At 42.1% G+C, this 19441-nt stretch overlaps 1 protein-coding gene across 3 annotated transcripts in view; it reads right to left on the bottom strand.

Moving 5' to 3' along the window:
* Positions 1-19441, bottom strand: part of RAF1 (Raf-1 proto-oncogene, serine/threonine kinase) — a 70667-nt gene that overhangs the window by 40659 nt on the left and 10567 nt on the right. Inside the window, exon 2 of one of the 3 annotated variants that reach the window (XM_051793360.1) lies at positions 126-211. The exons of the other annotated variants lie outside the window; for them this stretch is intronic. The gene's annotated coding sequence lies outside the window, so the exon portion shown is untranslated. The remainder of the gene's footprint in view (positions 1-125; positions 212-19441) is intronic. 3 annotated transcript variants of the gene reach the window in all.

The following is a 19441-nucleotide window of genomic DNA, read 5'->3' as shown; positions in this document are numbered from 1 at the left end:
TTTTCCTGGAGGAGACAGGGAACAGCTGTCAGGCAGCGATCCCCGTGTAACTCGGGACAGGCTCCATGGAAAAGTTGGGATACCAAAGGGCTCTGGCTGGAACTCCCAGTGCTCCACGAACTCACTTTTAGCTTTGAAAACGTCCAGCACGGCACATCAAGTGGTGAACGGGGGGTTTATCACCCCAAAACGCAGCTCCCAAGGACAGCCACTGCAAAGGAAAACATCTCTCCTAGAACTGTTCTTAAGGAGCATGCATGTTTGCATTTACAGTCATGTAAGTTCCATTAATTGGTAATTAAATAAGCATTTCTCTAAAAAGAGCCTCCAGCAAACTTCTCTCAGCCTTATTTGGGATTTCTCTACAGCAGAAGGTTTATTCTGATATAAACCAAGACTTGAGTCCAGCTAAAGTCACATTAACCTCACAGAGGCATGGCAAGGGCAAGGAAAAAAACAACACTGTTGGGTTTGCCTCTCCTAAGCACCAAATGAGAAAAAAATCCCCAAACATACAGAATCTTTAGATACTGGTGCCCTCCAGGAAGAGATGTGGGTGCCAAGTAATAGAAGATTGAAATGGGGGTGACAGCCAGGAGCTCTGGAAGGCTGAAACACAAGTTTCCGTGTCTTTAGGATGCTGTGATTCAGTGTTTTATCCCCATATGTTCTAAAAGTTACCACTTATTCCAGTGTAATAAAGCCTTCAATTTAGAGGATATTTATAAAATAAATATTTAAGCTTTTTGTAGCATTCTTTCACAAGACAGACCACATGGAGATTTCAGCCTTGCTCTTAAAAAAACAACTGCTTCTCTTGTTTTCCTCTTCCCCATTGCCCTGGGCTCAGACCTACCAAAAAAACCCAGAAAACCAAGTCCAGACCAAGACAGTGCCTACCAAGGACAACATTTAAACATGTGAATCATCCTTTTCAAATTCCTATAGAGTAACTTTCCTTTAAGTGTCTCGTTTATACTGAAGAAGTCCTGTGATGCACAGACACTGTTTATTTATCTGACTTTAGCAGGAGTCATAGCCATGTATCTGAGAAACAAATAAACTGGAGGCAGCGGGTACAGTAAATATTCACATGGTTTTGGACTAAGCAAATCCCTGTAACATGGTAGAAAGTAGTACAGACTTTAGAAAAACATGCAAAAGGATCTTAAAATATTGTAATGTAAAATATAAGTACCTACCATGAGGAGCTTAAAAAGAAAGAGGTAAAAGAAGGAGGGACATCCACCTCAAGAAGAGGTGGTTTTGATAAAGACTCATAAAGTTTTAAACTTCTTTGAAAAGGGTAGAAGGATCAAGGATTGTATCTGGAACAAATAAACACAGGTCTGGAGGAAAGCAAGCCAAATTTCAGAGAGTTAAACAATGTGGCACATGCAAAGAAATACAATAATTACAAGAAATAAGAAGAAAAGCAAACAAGGAAACCAATCAAAGAGACTGAAACAAGGCAGCTCTAATGTAGAAAAAAATGGAAAAAAAAATGTAGAAAAAAATGGAACAAACTTTCCAAAATAAACTGAAAATTCTCAGCATTCTTGCTGAGGCTGACCTGGTTTGTGCTTGTGCTTAGATGTCTGGGGTGTGAATGTCCAGGTATTGGACTTCCATTTGTCCAGGCACACAATCCCATCTGACATTTGCACCCTCTGAGGGGTTTTATGCCTGTACAAAAAGCAGCTTGAGGAGTGATTTGAAGGGGAATGAGAACCATGGGGGCTGGGCCAGGCTGAGTTAGGGACAGCAACCATTATCTTGAGCAATCTGCCTCGTGGCTGTAGCCTGGGAATTCATTCCCTTTCCTCCAGTGGGTATCTCACCCAGACAGAGCCATCCCAGCTCCCCAGACCCCGGTTTGCTCACAGCTGAAAACGAGAGGGATGATGCCCCGTGAGCATCTTGGAGCAGAGTTTGAATTCTGGCTGCTGAAAAGGAGCCGCAAAAGTTAAACCTTTCCTCATTTGTGGTGGTTCAGTTTGCTCCATGCAATATTCCTGAATTCCCAGCCCACTTAACTGTCATTACCTGGGGATTCTCCAAAAGTATCAAATATTTGAAGTGGCATGGTGTAACTTAATTGTATCCTCATTACATGACATAGCTGTGAGCCTCAGAAGAATGAGTAGCAAGAATTAGGAGTGGAATGCTGGCTGGAGGAAAGGAGAAATGTATATACACAGTTCATTATGGAATTTGGGGTATCAAATCTTACTCCCTGACTCCTCAAGCCAAGGATTACTATAGAGAAACTTTGCCACTTTATCCAGGTTTCTTCCCCCTGAGCCACAGTCCAAGCTTTGTCCCTCTGCATGCCAGGTTGATATGTGCTACAAGTCATTCTCTTATTCTCCCATGAGATTTTCTTTTTTGATTAAGAGAACATTGCTTAGTTTAGGTCAAGTTAGATACAAAAGAAGTCCAGTGTACAGAGGCCATGAAGAAAATGGCCTTGAACATAAGCATTTGCAACCTAAAAGAAAAGCCAAATAAGGAATCTCTAGTTTGTTATGGTCGTGCATAAACTATTTATACTTTATCATTCGGCTGAAAGACTTTATTATTTGCCTGTGTCACTGAAGTGTTCAAAGAAGAGGGTTGGAAATAGTTTATAATAATTTATAGTTTGGGTTTTTTCATGCATCAAGAATTCAAATTGCATAAATTACTTTATAACAACAGGACATATAAAGCTGTTAAGAATAAGTAAATTTGTTTTGCTGGACTGAAAACCATAGCACAGTCTGTTCACATTAATTATTTTTGCTGGTTTGTCCTGAAAAAATTCTCAACTTTTGATTTTATCCATATCCAGCCAAAAGTGGTTGCTGTTGGGCTGGCTGCGGTACGTGCCTCACCTGATCACTGCTTCATTCTATATCTAAGTTAAAGTTAGTATCTTCATTTTTCCTCTTCTTCCTTTTCACTGCTTTAACTCTTTTCATTTAAGAAACATATTTATCTAAAAAAGTTACACTATTCCATAGAGGAATATTATCCTCTATTGCATGTTCTTCCAAAACTAGTTTCATCTCTAGTACTATAATCTATTAGGTGTTCATCCCTACGTGGTTCTTGGCTGTCTTTCTACAAAATTAACAATAAAAATGTTTGATGAAAGCATCAGTTATATAGCTTTTCAATACCAGTTTGTGTGGGAACACTTCAGAGTAAAATTGAAACAGCTTTTCATTAAGCCTTGCACTAATTAAATTATTCTGGGAGTGCAGCTCTATAAACAGCAAACAATAATCTCTTACTGAAAAAAAAATAATGTCATGATAATCTTACGTGAAACATTCTTACAACTTCCAAGAAGCCCTGTCCCAGTGGCCAGCCGGTAATTCCTGGTATCACAGCTACCCAGTGTGTGCCCAGTTATCCAGGGGCAGCAGAGCTGTCCTGCTGCTCCAGTTTCAGTGCCCTGCCCTTTGCTTCTAGGAACACCCAGGGGCACTGCCCTGCCCGGCCCTTCCCTCCCACTCCTCTCCAGGCAGGGCAGCCCAGTGCCTTTCCTGAACTCCCTTCCCTCCCACTCCTCTCCAGGCAGGGCAGCCCAGTGCCTCTCCTGAACTCCCTTCCCTCCCACTCCTCTCCCGGCAGGGCAGCCCAGTGCCTTTCCTGAGCTGTGGTACTCCTTGGCAGGACTCCCTCCCGGATTCCCCTCTCCCGGTGTCCGAAGGAGCTGTGCCGTGGCCGGAGCTGTCCCCGAGCCCAGCCGCGGGCAGTGCCCCCGTGCTGCTCCACACCCTGAGGCCCCTTGCTTTGGCAACGCACAGCAGCCCGAGAGAAACATCCCCAAAGCCACGGGGGCTCGAAGTGGCCTCTGCGAAATCGTGTCTGACAATAGAGGGAAAGGTGTATTTTCTTAGGCCACCAGCGCGTTGGTTTTCCCCAGAGCTGGAAATATGTTGGAGGGGTTGCAGTTACATTCCCAAGGGAGGGATTGAGAATCTGGGCGACATTCCTTTCATCACACACACAACTTAGGAAGCTTCAAAGAGGAGCACAGGACAAACACACCAAGGCAGTTGCTATAGCACTGTGTACTGAGAATGTCACAGCACGAAAATAATTTTAGATGAATGTTTTATAAATTCAATGTGGAGATGCTGACCTGATGGGTGCCACCTGCACAGTGAATAAAAACAGCCTGAACAAGCTCTCTTGGAGCTTCAACAGGGGGAGAAAACAATTTAAAAAATTAAAAATCTAGGCTACAATTTGTGTCTACTTGAGCAGTCATTCCTACTGTAGAGACAATAAATACAGCACTTTGATTTATACATGTATTCTATTTTTGAAACCTAACCAGACTGGTTTATTGGGTTTATTTTGACTTTCTGAAAAAGTCTAACCACAATAAAATCTATTCAGAGCTAGGTACTACAGTTTAAAAATAGCAAAGCAGAAACAACTCTTTCCTGACAAACATTTTAAGAACCTGAGCTGAATATACAGTAAGAACATCTGCAGTAGAGCAATTACACCTGATACAGAGTCTCAGGAAGGACTGATCACCAGATTTGGTGGGACCTTCAGCTATGCAGGATTTTTCCTGTGCATGGACAGCTTCTAGTGTGGTAACTGAGCTGTGTTCAATACTTAGATCGTCTACAAGTTGCTCACTGCAATAATGTACCCCAGGATGACAGGAAAATGTCAGTTTTCTGTGAGGAATCATGAGTGCTGGATCAGCAGGAGGTAAAATGGGAGGCTGTGAGGATGTGCACATGTGTATCAGACTATATCTGAAAAATATATAAACTTTATCTTTCTTAAATCACATTTGTTATGTTTCTTCATAAAAAAAGACAAACTGGTTTTTTTATAGCTCTGCTCTCGTTGTCATGTGTTTGCACTGTGCACAGAAACACTCATTCTCCCTGACATTACAGGGCTTTTATCCAAGGGAGATTTTGGAGACAAGGGAACCTGAAGCAGCCCAGCCAGTGAATCTGTCCAACTGCTATTCCCAGGTAACACCAGGCTAATTAGCGTGTAGGTCTAAGGTTATAAATACCTGCACCATTCAAAAGTTCAACGGAGGGAGCAAGAGGACAAATGAAAAGTCCATTTTAGCCATGTGCACACATTCATGCACTGAGAGAAATGGAACTCTCACGTTCTGGGTTCTGTTAGAAAAATCTGTGCAAAGAAAGACAAAAGGTCTCTGGCTTTCAGCACAAGCCTATTTATCCATTGTCTTTCAAGTTCATCTCAGGCATTCAGCTAAACAAAGATAGGTGATCAAAGGCTGCATTCCCTTTGGCAATACAGCCGTGCTTGAGCCAACCTGAGATACTTTGTACCTCCATGTCCTAGGCAGCAATTTGTGCTTGGAGGGGCCTGACAATTAAAAATCATGTTGCAAGCACAGAGCTTCAGAAGCAGTGTGCTAATGTGACAGCAGGGAAGAGTTCTGTCACTGAGCTGAGCTCGGGGTCCGTGCCAGTGTGAGTTGTCCCAAGCAGGCTGGTACAGAGCATCAGGGCCAGCCTGAAGTGCTGGGGGAAATCCAGCCTGGGCTCATGGGCACAGCTCTGCCCCCAGCAGAGGCAGGGGGGGTTCCCCAGTGCAGCTCTGGGCTGATACACCAGTGAAGCTGTGCTATTTTTAACAACAATTGCATATGTATGTGGCTCATTTTGCCTCTGATTATAAAGGTGGGGGATGTTTCTGTCAGATGTTCCATGTCAATTGTTAAGGCTTTTCTGTTGTTGCACATTCATTTCTCAGACTGGACAGTGGTAATCAGGTTGATTATATGCATCAGGGTCTGCTTTTGCTACAATAGAAAACTCAACTATGAATAAAGCTGCTAATCCAGGATGATGTTCGTTTTGGTCTTATTTTTGTAAGAACTTTTTTTTAATTTCTTTCTGCAAGATAATAAAAACCCAAAACAATGCTATGAGCAAAACAAGTAAATTACCTGAGCAGTAATTAGCCAAGACATCAGGTCAAAGGAATGCAAACATACAGGTCTCTTGCTGTAGCTCATCAGAACCCCAGTGTGCTGCGTTAGGAGATTTGTTAAATCTCTCAGCAATTGCAGAGAAATGAGTGTTGACATGTCTGGCTGTACCTGCGTATTTTTAATACTTTGGAGATATATATCTAATACTCAGATGTGTTCAGCTTAATTTATTCAGACATTCCTTAACTTCAAACCTATTTCTGGTGGAGACAGAAGCCTTGCATTAGCAGCAGATTATGTAAGCCTTTCTTCTGCCTTTCACAGGAATGGAACAGTGACATAAGAACTTCAGTAACTGCTGAAACATTATTGCTGAGACATCCATTTCATTTGATAGTAAGGCCAAATAAATACCAAAAAAAGCAAAGTCTAAGGCACGCTAAAGCCTTGTTTCTCACAAAGTGAGCACTGCTAACATCTTGGTGAGTTAGAGTAACTGGTTCTGTGCTCACATACCAGCTTCTAGACAGCAAGTGAAAAGAAGGGTATTTTTTCCCTTAACACGTAGAACGTTGGATGGAGGGAAAGGAATAAGGATTTTTTGTGGCCAGTATGTAATGTGTATTTACTCAGAATTCCAATGGCGGTGTGATGACCACAACACACCCCCTGTTAATTCTTACACACGTGCCATACTATTACCTTAATTCCAGCCAGAGTGTTCCTTGCAGTGTTACACGCAGGGGTGCTCTCTGAGGGTTCTGGAATTGCAGTAAAGCCAAACCTTTCCTGGGGCAAGGAGGGTGGAACTCCAAGGCATCGGAGGAGGATCGACCGCTGAGACATCTCCCCAGGACACCCCTGACAGAGACACCTCTTTTAAGGCTGTCGTTGGAAAACAAACCAAGGGGGATTTTTCCTCCCCTTGTGAAAGCCTTACTCTTGAGAATAAGGACCAGCATGACCAAAGAGATCTTATGTTGGTACCTGAGGTCTTCAGATGGTTTGACCCAGCGCTCTGTGGGTAAATTATCTGACTTTTTGTAGCTTTCAGGGTAAGGGACTTCAAAATTAGCTATTGTAACTAAATACTTGGTTGAAACATTCAGTAGAAAGCAACAAATTATTTCCTCAAGTAAAGGATTTTGATTTGTCAAGTTTTCGAGTAGGGTCACGCTCTTGGCTGACAAGAATCAAGCAAACTTATTTGCCTTTTTCCCCCCTCTCCCAAGGCTTTGTTTAGCATTGAATAACATATGGTCGACTACACTTATTCTTAAATAAGTATTGAGGATTGTAAACACAGTTTGATCAAAATAAAAATGGCCTTTTTATAAGCAAATTTCCATAATATTTCAAATATGATACCTTATATATTATCATAAATGAAATATATTATAAGGTAAAATAATATTTCGCACCTGCTTTGTTCATGTCTAGTAGAGTTCAGGATATTTCCATTAAAAACAAAGGTCTAACCTCAGACTTTTAGTGCTTTCAGAGTAAAGCATATTCCTGAGAATGTTTTCTTTTATAACTCTGTGTATAATCACTCACTTCCCCCTTTAACTCCTACAGTTGTGCTGTTCTACCCATCTTCACAGAGCTCAGAGATGTAGGAAGGCAAGATCTGGCATGGAATTTGGAGATGGAGGATAAAAACCAAGCAGAAGTTCAAGAGTTACTGTGCACATGTGTTAGCCAGTGCTTTATGTTTAAAACATGGGATTTGAGAAGCTGCCACTCATCAAAAGGAGGGATGGCAGCGAGTTCCTGCATTTGAAAACCACAATGAAATCTCACATCTAAGTCATCCAAAGATAAAAGAAGAATTCCCATTTCTGGAGCAATCCTAGGAAGTCTTTGAGTATGGGTAAGAAATGAGATTTGTTCTCATATTTGACACAATACAGCCCATATAATATAATCATAGATTTATTTAGTTTAATATAGGCCATGTAATTCGCTTGATTATTTAACTTAAACACTTGGAAAATCCTGGTTTCTCTTAGGGATAGGAAATAGACTCAAGTGATTAAAAGTCTTTGGTTAGTTTTCCTGGTAGCTTTTTGATGCTTGTTTTTGCAGGAAGTTCAGAATTCTCTAAGGAAAGTTCCAAGCTGTTTATGTGGCTTTGTGACTAATGGAAGGAATTTACACAAAATGTGCCACTGCTGGGCAGTGATATGCAACAATAAATCATGGAACAGGCAAGAGGGAGGAATCACCAAGGCTCCTTTGCCATAAAATAGCTTTTCCTAGAGGAAAGTGGAACTGCTGCAGAAGAACTCCCATGAAACCTTTGGGATGATGCTTTGCCAAGGGAGCCTGCCTTGGAATTTGGCAAGAAGACAATGTGCCCTAATTACCTTTACTTTGCAGTTCGATTCTTGGTAAGAAAGTACCACTTGGAAGTAGCTAGAACTGTATAATTTACTAATCCTGAGTAAATGGGATTGTTGTGCTGGGGCAGAAACCTGTGCAGGCTTTGAAAAAAATACTTAAACTAATGTTTATAAAAGAAGACTTGACAAGGATATAAAATCCTAGGTAGCCAAAGTTGAGCAGTATTATAAGTAATCCTTTATGCAGGCTATTAAAATTAGCAGTTATTTTCTACTACCTATAAAAATAGGTAGTTTTCACATTGAATACTGCATTCCTCATCCAAGGAATAGCAGTTCCAAGAAAACTTTCATCACAGAAGGAGAGAATATGCAATTATTCTTTCACAATAACTTAACGCAGTAGAAAACTTTCAAAGCAATAAACCATATAAATACTATTCTTGCCACAACTATTTACTACAAGGCAGTAGCAGCCTTGGTCTTCATTAGCATTTGGAAATTAATGGCTGTCATTAGGGATGTCAGCGTGGAAGCTGTTGATGCTACTCGATTGCTTTCAGTTACATTAACATCTCTCTTCCAACAGCCTAAACTGCTTTATTTTTAAGCTTACCCCTGAACTTGTTATTGTGATTTCTCATGGATATTCCATCGGGAGCCCCAACCCCCGCGTGCCTTGTGCCGCTGCCCTGCCCTCCTTGCCCTCCCTGGGCTGTGCCAGCCCTGCACTCCTGCCGTGTGTGCCACCCGGGGAGCTTCCCCCCCGGAATGCCAGCCAGGCAGGGAGCCTTCCCGCCGGGAATGCCAGCCAGGCAGGGAGCCTTCCCACCCGGAATGCCAGCCAGGCAGGGAGCCTTCCCGCCGGGAATGCCAGCCAGGCAGGGAGCCTTCCCGCCGGGAATGCCAGCTCCACTCAGCCACTCGTGATTAGGAGATTGCAGGGGGGGTTGTGATTCATGGAAGCTCCAGAATTAAGCTAAAAAGGTTTGGCAAATTATTCTTGCTAGAATTAAACACTGTCAGACAGATTGACTGAGTCAGACTTCACATTTCATTAGAGAACTTTCGGTTTTTGGCTGAATTTCCAGACGCTTTCACTTCCAGCAGGAGCAGTGTGAGCACCCACCTCGTCACAGATGATGTGCTCCGAGCAAGTAGCAGCTCTGATAGTGCAGACAAGCAGTTCAGGGGTTTTGTCAAAGGTTCCAGTTCCTCCCTGCATCAAAGCATTTGCTACAGGGAGAAACCAAGTTGTGTGACCCTCCGTGTTCTCCTCTCTAAACAAAAAGCAGGAGTACTGCTGTGCTTTCAGGCTGAGGTGCAATGGCACAGTCCCTGGAACAGCCTCATTATATCCTGCTGCCTTTTCCCTTTTCCCTTGGACGTTTTCAGGTTCAGCTGCACGTTTCTGCCCCCTCTCACACTGATCGAGTCATGACACCGCAGGGTGAGTCAGGGTTTGATGTTTTCATGACTAATCTCACAACCCCAGAGCTCCTTGAGCAAGGCCAGGGAAGGAGCAGGAAGGCTGGGTAGTGCAGGGACTGGAATCTCCCCATTTGGCAGCAGCCTACAGAGCCAGTTATTTGCTGTGTGAAACTGCAGCCGGAGCAGTTGGAAACTCTGTGATCCCAGGAAGAGTATCTTTTGCATATGCAAAATATATCTCCAAAGCCATTCCTCCTGACTCAGCTGTTTATGGCACTGACATGAGCAATATTATTATACACGTTCAGATCTGAGGCTGTTAAATGCTTTTTTTGGTCTATTGTTCATAAATTCTACATACATTATAATTAATTTACCTCTTACTCTACAGGTGTTACCTGGTTTGAAGAAAGCCCATATGACTTCTTCAAAAGGTTATAAAAAAACAACAACAGGACTAAATAGGAAGGCAAGAAAGTTTGCTGATAAACACCATTTTTCAAGATACTTGAGGCTAAAACACAGACATTGAAAAAGCACAATAATAGCTTATGAAATAGTAGATTACATCTTATGCAAGTGGATGCAAAGCAACAGTCTAGCCAAAGACAGCCTACGTGGTGTGTTATCAGTCAGGGGGTTCTGCTTCAGCTCTTGACAACCAGATAAAGAGATGTGGGATTTACAGGGAACAGCTCCCTAAAAACACCAGCTCAGTGCTCAGCAATGGTTAAAACAAGAAACAATGTCAGGAATTCAGGCTGAGAGATGAGAACAAAGCAGAGGAGAGTGTTTGCTGCACTGTATAAAGGAAGGATGTGCCCACATTTGGAACACAGCACACAGGTCTGTTCCTGTGCCACAATATGGATGGAACAAAATCAAGAGGAACAGCAAAGAGCAGCAGGGATTTGTAGAGATATAAACCATGATGAGCAACTCACTGCATTAGGACTCTTCAGCTGGGGAGAGGATGACAGAAAAAATAAAGTTATTTTCATAGGACAAATACCTCTCTCATGTCTAGATAGTCATCTCATAGGGACTAAAAAGATTTGAGTAAGAATTAGGCAAACTCAGAAAGTAGGAACTCTGCTGGGCTTTCGTGAGCATTTCCTATCAAAGCACCACAAATCCAGGGATGGATGATTGGGAAAAGTGCTGTAAATAAACGGGAAAGTGTTTTCCCCTGCTCTGACCCCCCAATGTTGTAGCAATCAATGAAAGGTTTTCCTGAATTTGAGGCAAATTTTCTGTTTCTGTGCATTTTCTGTGCATTCTGTGCCTTTTGGGATTTGTGTTCACCTTGCTATGATTTTATATTTGAAACACCAGAACCTTTTTTTTTAATTAAAGCCAGTAGATTATGTTGAGCCTCTAAAATAGCATCTTTAAGCTGTAAACCAGATTTCAATTTACAAGCATCTCTGAAATATTAAAACACTGATCTTAATGTTTTACTACATGCAGCAAGTACATGAAGTGTTATAGAAATATGCAGCAAATTCCCACCAAAAAGGTACATAGACAGTTGTTTTTAAATTAATTTCTACTTTTACAAAATGCAGCCAATATGACAAAAATATTATCACAGTTTGTCACTTTTAAGTGACAGCATCTTAGTTAAGTAATTTCAGGACATTTTCATCCCTATCCTATTTCTGATCTGTGCTGATCTGACTGTGCTTGATTCCCATCCTGACAGTGTAGTTGACCCCTTTCCTTAGTCCAACACCCACTGGGCAGATTGTCAGTCTCCAAAATGTGCCCTAAGTGCAGGGTCTGACTAATCTCAGTCTGACCAAGCAGAATGAGTAATCCAGCACTGATATACATTACTTACAGTCTAAATCATGTGCATCTCCTAATCTGAAAAGTATTTAGGACACGAGATTTAGATCCAGATCTATTCTCCAGATGTTCCCCAGTTATCAGAACCCTGATCTGCTAATCCAGGACAGCCTGGGTTTTTCAGAACTGTTATGGCTCAGCTTTAGTGCTGCTCTTGTTCCTTCACAAAACTCTGCAGAGTGATGTATTGCTGTGCTTGAGCTTTGTTTGATTAGGTAGGATAAATACACGGTTGTTTCTCCAACACCAGAAACCAGAGGGGAAAAAATAGCAATGTGACATTAAAATACCTAGAATAAGTTTTTACAGTGAAGCAGAAAAAGAATCTAGTTTAATTTGCAGGGTTAAAAAGCTGTTCAGTATTTACAAAAATCCTGCAAATAACTTGAAAATCCTTGACAGGTATTAAAGGATTAAAGAAACATCTGGGGTGTTATAAGGTGAGTAAAAGTACATAGAATATATAAAAGGATGGTGGACTCAGAGCTTTTGTTTACATATAGCACTTTACTTGGCAAAACAAAGCACCATGGAAGTGTGCAACATGTTTTTAAAAAGCAAGTTTAAAGCACACAGGATTGTCATCCCAGACTTCTCACAAATAAGTAAGTAAATAAATAAATGAGGGGGAAAAACCAGAATGGGAATGGGGAGAGGAAAGAGAAATAATATTTTCCCATGCAGGTATTCTGGAAATTAGAGCAGACACCACCCAACATGGTAAACAGACAGCTTACAGAAAGCCAGGCTCAAAAGAGAAGTAAAATGAGGAACTCTGCAGTCAAAAAATACAGAAGCTCCATAAATAAATAAATAAATGTTGTGTGTTAAAATTTATCATCATCTTGATTCTAGGAACTCAGTGATATCACCACAGGCTACAAAAATAGCCCCTGAAGGAAGGAGTCACATGGAGTGATGTAATGACAACATGGAATAAATCCTTACTTTTTTTAACCTGAAAAAATTATATTCAGCAAAACTCTAGGAAAAAAAACCCCACAAAACAACCTAAAGGGCAGCTCTAGTGCAGGGGCTCAGGGCAGGGGCAGCACTTATCCCTACACTCCTGATGCTCCAAGACTATCCCAGGGCAGGAAAATCCGACCTTGGCATAACATGGCAGAGCATCCCAGAGGTGTGAGGGGAGGGGAGGGAAGACCTTCAGTCCTGGAAAAGTTCCTCTGATGAGATGCACCATCACAGAGCCACTGCATTTCTCCTGTCTGAGCACAGGACAGACAGGGGAGTGCTCAGCAATCCCACCGGGAGCTTCTGTCCTCACGACTTCCCAAACACGAAGGATTTTTGCTCTGTTGCTTTTCTACCACATGTTCTTGTCAAAAAAAGGCCCCCAGGAAATCTGGGGTGCAGCAAAGGGCAGTGGCTGGCATTGCAGTTTTGCCAGCCTGCACTCCCATTCCCACAGCAATACGCTCCAGGATAATGTTTTCCAAAGTCTGAAGAGTAAAAATATAGTCCTAAAATAATTCTAAGGAAGCCAGAAAAAAAATACAACAACTTCAGAGACTTCCATTAGAAAATACTGGAAAACACCCCAGTGCTGAGCTGTGAATGGTTAAAGAAAATTAGTAGCTGTACACACTGATGGCAGCAAAGAGCATCACTCCGTGTGCCCTGGTGCATGAGATCATGGGTCAAGGGGATATTTCAAACCACAGGAGAGAACTATTGCTCCTGCCAGCATGGATTATGGCCAGAAAAGGAAAGAAAAAAAAGTTTTAGAATCTCCTTTAGGAAAAAACAAACAAAAAAGTGGCCCTGCTATGAGCAGCACATGAGTCACCAGGCCCATCTTTTAGAACTGCTCTCGAGTTTAAATGAGCCCAGAAATTGATTCTGAATTATTTTGTCATTCTACCACATCATCCTCCAGTGAGGAGCTCAGCAACAGCCTCATTTGGCTTTGGAGCCTGTCATAGCTCCTGGTTGTTGAAGTTACTCATTATCCAGCTCCATTAATTCCAGCTTTCTCTTCTAGAGTGCCTGAATATTCAAGTGTGATGCTTTATGCCATTTAATTCTCTTCAAAGATCTATGTGTTAATAAGGAAATCATGTGGGTTTAAGATAGAATGCACAATAAAAATATATACAACAACATCATGGCAAATTTTAGATGATAATGAGCAACGATTACAAAGGCTTTGGGTTTAAAGCAGTGAAGGGCTCAAATACAGGAAAGACTCAAGTCACTCAGGTGAGTAACTGAAATATATGTAAGCAGATTTTAAATGCTTTACTGGCTCTAAGTTAAATACAAGAGAGATATTTTCAAGAATGCCAAAATTACCTTGTTGGTGATAGTGGGAATCAGTTAGAAAAAAGTGTGAAGCAGTAACAAGGAACATCTTTCTTTAGCCACACCTTCAGCTTCAAAAGCATCAAACCAAACTTGTGAGATTACACTGAAATAAGTGTAAGGATTAGCCCTGTCCCCTGGGGAGGCTCATTTGTTTCTTCTCCCTCTCTGTCCCCAGGAGATAAGGGGATTTGTAACATCATTTCCACCATTCTCAAGGTTCCTTGCCCTGGAATTCCAGAGCTCTCTCAGCCCCACCCCTCACTCTGGGTTAGCTGTGTCCTGTCCCAGCCTTACCATGTCTGCTGCTCCTAAAGGTACAGCAAGGGGGGAACCAGCACTTCAGAGCACCCTGTCCTGTCGGAGGCTGACATCCAGAGTGGGGCTGGAACTTCTCAGACCCTCACAAGACTGATGCCCGTCCTCACATGACTCAAGGAAGTCACAGGACTTGGTGACAGTGGGGGGGAATTGCAGTTTTGCACATGTTTTGCTTGGCTGTGTGGGAAGGGCTCTGAAAGAGCCCACTCCAGAGCAGCTCCAACACATGAGCCCCCAGCCCTGCTGCCCTTCTGGGGGCTGCCCACCCACCCCTGGTCAGAACATGCCCCAGCCATGCCCAAAGCAGCACCGAGAGCTTTGGAGCCTCTGGAAGGGCAGTCAAGCTGCAAAGGCAATCTCTTGGGGGTTGTCTTGTGAGACAGTAGAGACAGTTAAAGCCTCCAAATTTCACCCTGGCTCCTTGTTCTTGCTTTACACTTCCATGCTCAGTGAGAAAGGAGGAAGCAAAGATAAGTTAAACATCGTAAGACATCTGGGTATTGCTGTAATGAGAACTCAGGTCGAATATTTTGGAACATATTTGGAAAATGCTTTCTTCAGTAGGGGTCCATAGGTTCCTGATGCATCAATTCTCTGTCCTTGAAGTGGAAACAGGCACGTTTCCCTTGGTCTTTCAACACTTCCAACTGTGTATGAGGCACAGTTCACTGGTTATGTGAAGGATGCACTCATTCACAAGCCAGAATTCCTGCTAGCATTGGATGTAACTGGAATACTGACAAGGAAAAGATCTCCAACGCTTACTAACACTGGAAACTCTTAATGAAGAGCGAGAAAACAACAAAACCCCACTTTGAACAGGAGGAAGGATTAAAGAGCACACTAGATAGAAAACAGAGCTATTTACTCCACAGCAGAACGATTTGCTGCACAAAGTTCTCCCTTCAGCCACGAGCCAGCTCTACAAGTGTTGTTCCACTGCTGGGCACGGAGGCAAAGTGTGCATGAAAGGCAGGCCCAGGAAACCTCCCACCTGCGGGAGAACATCTCACCTGCAGAAACATGCTCCTGCACCTGAGGCATCTACCTCCCTTCTTTGCCATGGGGAATGAAGAGGGGAAAAAGACGCTCAGTAACCAGTAGAGAAACTTCTCAGAGGAGGACATGCTCTCCAAAAACATAGGCTTGCATATCCTTTTCCACGAGGAAAAGCTGCTTCTGATTTCAGTTTAATTTTTTTTTCACATCCTTACCACTTGTAGCATTTGTACATTTGTTCCAGACATCTGTAAAATCTCACATGTCTACCTAGGAAAAGTTTCACTTGTAGCATAAACAGTCTGCTTTTGTTGTCCAAAACATAAACAGAACTAAAATTAGGAGTTCCTCACTTCTCAGCATACTGAGATGGCCTTATAATGCTATGAACATTGCACTTCCCTGGCTGGCAGCCCTGTCTTCCCCATGGCCTGGGAAAGAAGGGAAATGAACACTCAGGTCATGTTGCAGTAGCTGGAGACCCTCTGACATTATTTTATAGAGGCTATTTGATCCAAAATTGTGAGTGTCTGAAAAGTATGAAATGCAAATGCCATGACAAAGCAGCAAGTTCCCCAGAGAAAAAGGTGATGGTCACTTCAGTTCCAAGCTGTCCTGTGACAGGCAGTTTTCTTTTACTTGGACTCATCTTTAATGGGAAGAACAATTAAACACCACTGAGATACAACATTCCAGGAGCTCTGGAGAATACCAAGTAGTATTGCTTCCAAATCTATTTTTGAAAGCGTATGAAGATTTCCAGTGGCAAGTTCAAAATAAAAGGTTACATATATCTTGAATGTATCTTGAATTCCCTGGTCACATACAAGTTTTTTCTTTCCATTAAGCTCTGATCTCCTGAAGCCAGTCATATAACAACAACTTCGTGTTTAATCCTGCAAAGGGAAATTCTTCCATGTATCCTTAGCAATGTGACTCATCCACGACATAACCTTGTCTCTCTTGAGGAACAGACGATATTCCCTGATCAATTCCTTTGAAATTTGACAGTAAGTGGTGTTAATTCTCATGACTGTACTGGGCAGAGAATGATTCTGCTCTGTGATCCAGCCTGTCTTTTGGAAATCCAGCAGCTCCAGCTCACAGCATTTTGAGCCCTGTCTGTGGAAATCTCCTTTGACTCCCTGCTATCCCCATCTGCTGGGATACAGGTCATCATTCACAAGGCAGATGGACTTTGCTTGCTTTCAGTACTAGATATGATTTTTTTTTCTGCTGATTTTAAATGGGAAACAGAATCATGAATACAGCCTTTATAGGAAAAAAGAAGCAGAAAGTACCCAGAAGTGCAGGCCACCCCTCAGCCCTTCTCCCTGTCCTTCCTGCAGTCAGATGGGCTTTGCTCTCCCTCTCAGCATGGACCTGGACTGAAGAACACCAGGCATTCCTGGAGAACTCCAGCCTAGAAACCAGCTCAAGCCTGTGGTAAAAGCAGGTGCTCATTGCAACCCTCAAGGAGCAGGAATGGAAATAAGGGCAAGAGTAAATAAGTGCAGAAGTGAGAGCTGCTCCCCGTGCTGTGAGGGGTGTGCTCAGAGGGGACTGCAGGGAGTGGGACTGGCAGCCTGTATGGTCAGGCAGCTTCAGAAGTGCCTGTAGCCCGAGGCAAATGGCATTCCATACATTTAGGGGAACAGGCAACACTGCAGACACATCATCAAATAAATACATACACACTCACACCCTCCGTAGGCTTCTCTCGGTTTTGTTGTTGCTGTGGTGGAAGTTTTCTTCCTCAGGATATTCTGGGATCCAGCCTGTGCTTTTTGAGGTTAATTTTGCAATACCAGCACCAGATTTATAGTTGAGGGTATTCTGCTGCTATTCAGGACTGAGAGCCTACACACAGCTGGCCGAATGCTATACACCAAAAATAAAAAAAGAGATTTAATTTCTTCTTTTTAATGATGTCTCCAAGAGTAGACCATGAGAGGAAATGAGAAAATGAATTATGATCCACTTGTTTTCCTATCCCTAAGCATACTAGAGAAGAGGAATCTGGTCTTTTAGATCGTGCTTAGTACAAAAGGGGACAATGCTAGGAGAGAAAGACCTAATTGAGAGCCCTTAAGAAATGAGGATTGCTGTGGTGCTGGATACAAAAGGCTCAATAGGATGCTTCTGCTTTAAAGGAAGTTTTATTTCTTTTACTACTTTTCTCTGAAAGGAGAAATCCAGACTTATTTAAGCTGTAATGATGGAATATCTCTTATTTCTCAGCTCGAGTCCTGTAACAGTTCACCTGCATTTGGAATCTGCAGAACAGTTCTTTCTGGGTTAGAAGTTACTTAATCACAGGGTGGAAGTGGGAAGAGCCCCCTAAGCAGTTTTAGAGGATAAAGCCAAGACCACTTTTGAAGCTTGTCAATAGAGCCACACAAACATTAAGGGTAAAGCTGTGTCCTAATCTACAAGCTGTGTCCTCAGGTTATGCCAGAAGTAAGTGGGACAGCCTAAGCCAGCTTTGGTGGCTGGGTTTGGGTTTTTATCAGTCTTTCAGTCTCTCCTGATGGAACCGGTTTACTTGGTTTAAACACACAGAAATAGGAGAAAAATCCTGGAACTTACCTTGTCCCAAGCTGTTGGCCTAAACTATTTGCTAATTGGGAATGAAGGGATGTCTCATCTAAACCAGAAACTGTCTTGGAACACTGAGACCTTTCTTGACAAAAGCTTCACCAAAATAAATTGATTTCCATGCAAAACATTTGGGTTTGAATCTCATTTTCCAAGGGAAAAGCATTTTGTCAAAAGATTCTTGATGAGTTCTTTTTCTGAAGGGAGATATTCTGAGTAATAACTGTATAGGACAAGGGAATTTGAAAATCATGAGCTTCATCAGTGTCATTCAACAGATGCATTTTTACAGAAGTAATTAAACTGACAAATGTAAATAAGCATCCCCTGCTGGTTTGCAGTTATTTTCAGGGTATAGTGAGTAATTAACCCTGATCTGAAAGCAGCTGCAACTTATTGATGAATAGTCTTTGCATATGAATAGATTTTGATCTGTGAATGGCTAATTTCTACTTCTGAATGAGATTTAACATCTTCTACTTCCCGTTAGAAAGCAATTTCAATTTCTGTGGACAATTCAGCATTGAACTCTGCACTTAGATTGGAAGCTGTGTTTCATTCTTAACTTGCTCTCTTGCTTTTGATATTGTCTAATAAATTCCACTGAAGCAGAATCTTAAGGCCAGTCAAGTGATAACTGATGTGACTCTGAACAGTTAAATTATATGAACACAAGAAAGTCTGAATGTTTTGTATTATTTTTGTGCTTACTTCAAACCAGACACAAAATAAGTCTTTTTTCATGTGAATACTTACATTATATGCAAGGAAAGCCATGATCACGACATCTCCCTGTCAGTTTTAGTATAGGTAGATCAAGTTAAAATGATAGATATTATGAATGTCAACCTGGAGAGCAGCTTTAATATGTACATATTCCCTGGGGCTACTGCAGGTAGTCATGGTTAAGATGACTCCAGCTGGGTTTACTGACCTCTAGACAAGTAACAATATTAAAGGCAGATGTCCCTCTAACACAGCCTTTTCTGGGAGTTCAATACACCCTCTACACATAACACTGGAAGAGGTTTGATGCTTGTGATGTAGGAACTGGTCAGGAAGCCACTGCTCACAGAACTTACTGGCTATTTCCATCTCTGGGCAGAGGGATTTGCCCTCAGATTTGTGAAATACATTTTTCTTGGACAGTCTCTTGTCACCATTTGCACAAAAGTTGCTGTAAACAAGACAAGCATCACTGTAAATTCCCAGTTTCTCAACAATTCCCACACACACGCTGAAAGACTGACTGGAATATTCTGTCTGATTACTGTAGCGCAGAAGAGGGGCCAGCACAGCTCTGGTAACATGGCCAGTATGTTTTCCTTTCCCATCTGGCCTTTTGGAAAACCAGCACAACCAGCTACCAATATGGCATTAAGAATTCCACAAGTGTGTTCCAAAGAGCTGTGAAACGCTGCATTTTGCTTGTTGAATAAACAAAACCAATTTTAATCTGCTGGTGGTCAGAGACACTTAAGCAATGAGATCATATCTTTTTATAATCTCAGAATTTAGTGTGTAATTGAAACCAGGAGAATAAAAAACTCTTTTGAAGGCAGAATATCTCTACTGAGGATGCATCCACTCACATTTGGAGACACAGGATACAGGAAGGTGGGAATGGTGCAGTTTG

Source organism: Manacus candei, unplaced genomic scaffold (genome assembly GCF_025592945.1).
Source record: "Manacus candei isolate 608988 ecotype Guabito, Panama unplaced genomic scaffold, ASM2559294v1 h1tg000036l, whole genome shotgun sequence".
In the NCBI taxonomy this organism is placed as follows: Eukaryota; Metazoa; Chordata; class Aves; order Passeriformes; family Pipridae; genus Manacus; species Manacus candei.
Note: the sequence above shows the minus strand (reverse complement) of the source record. Positions and strands in the feature narration are given on the sequence as shown.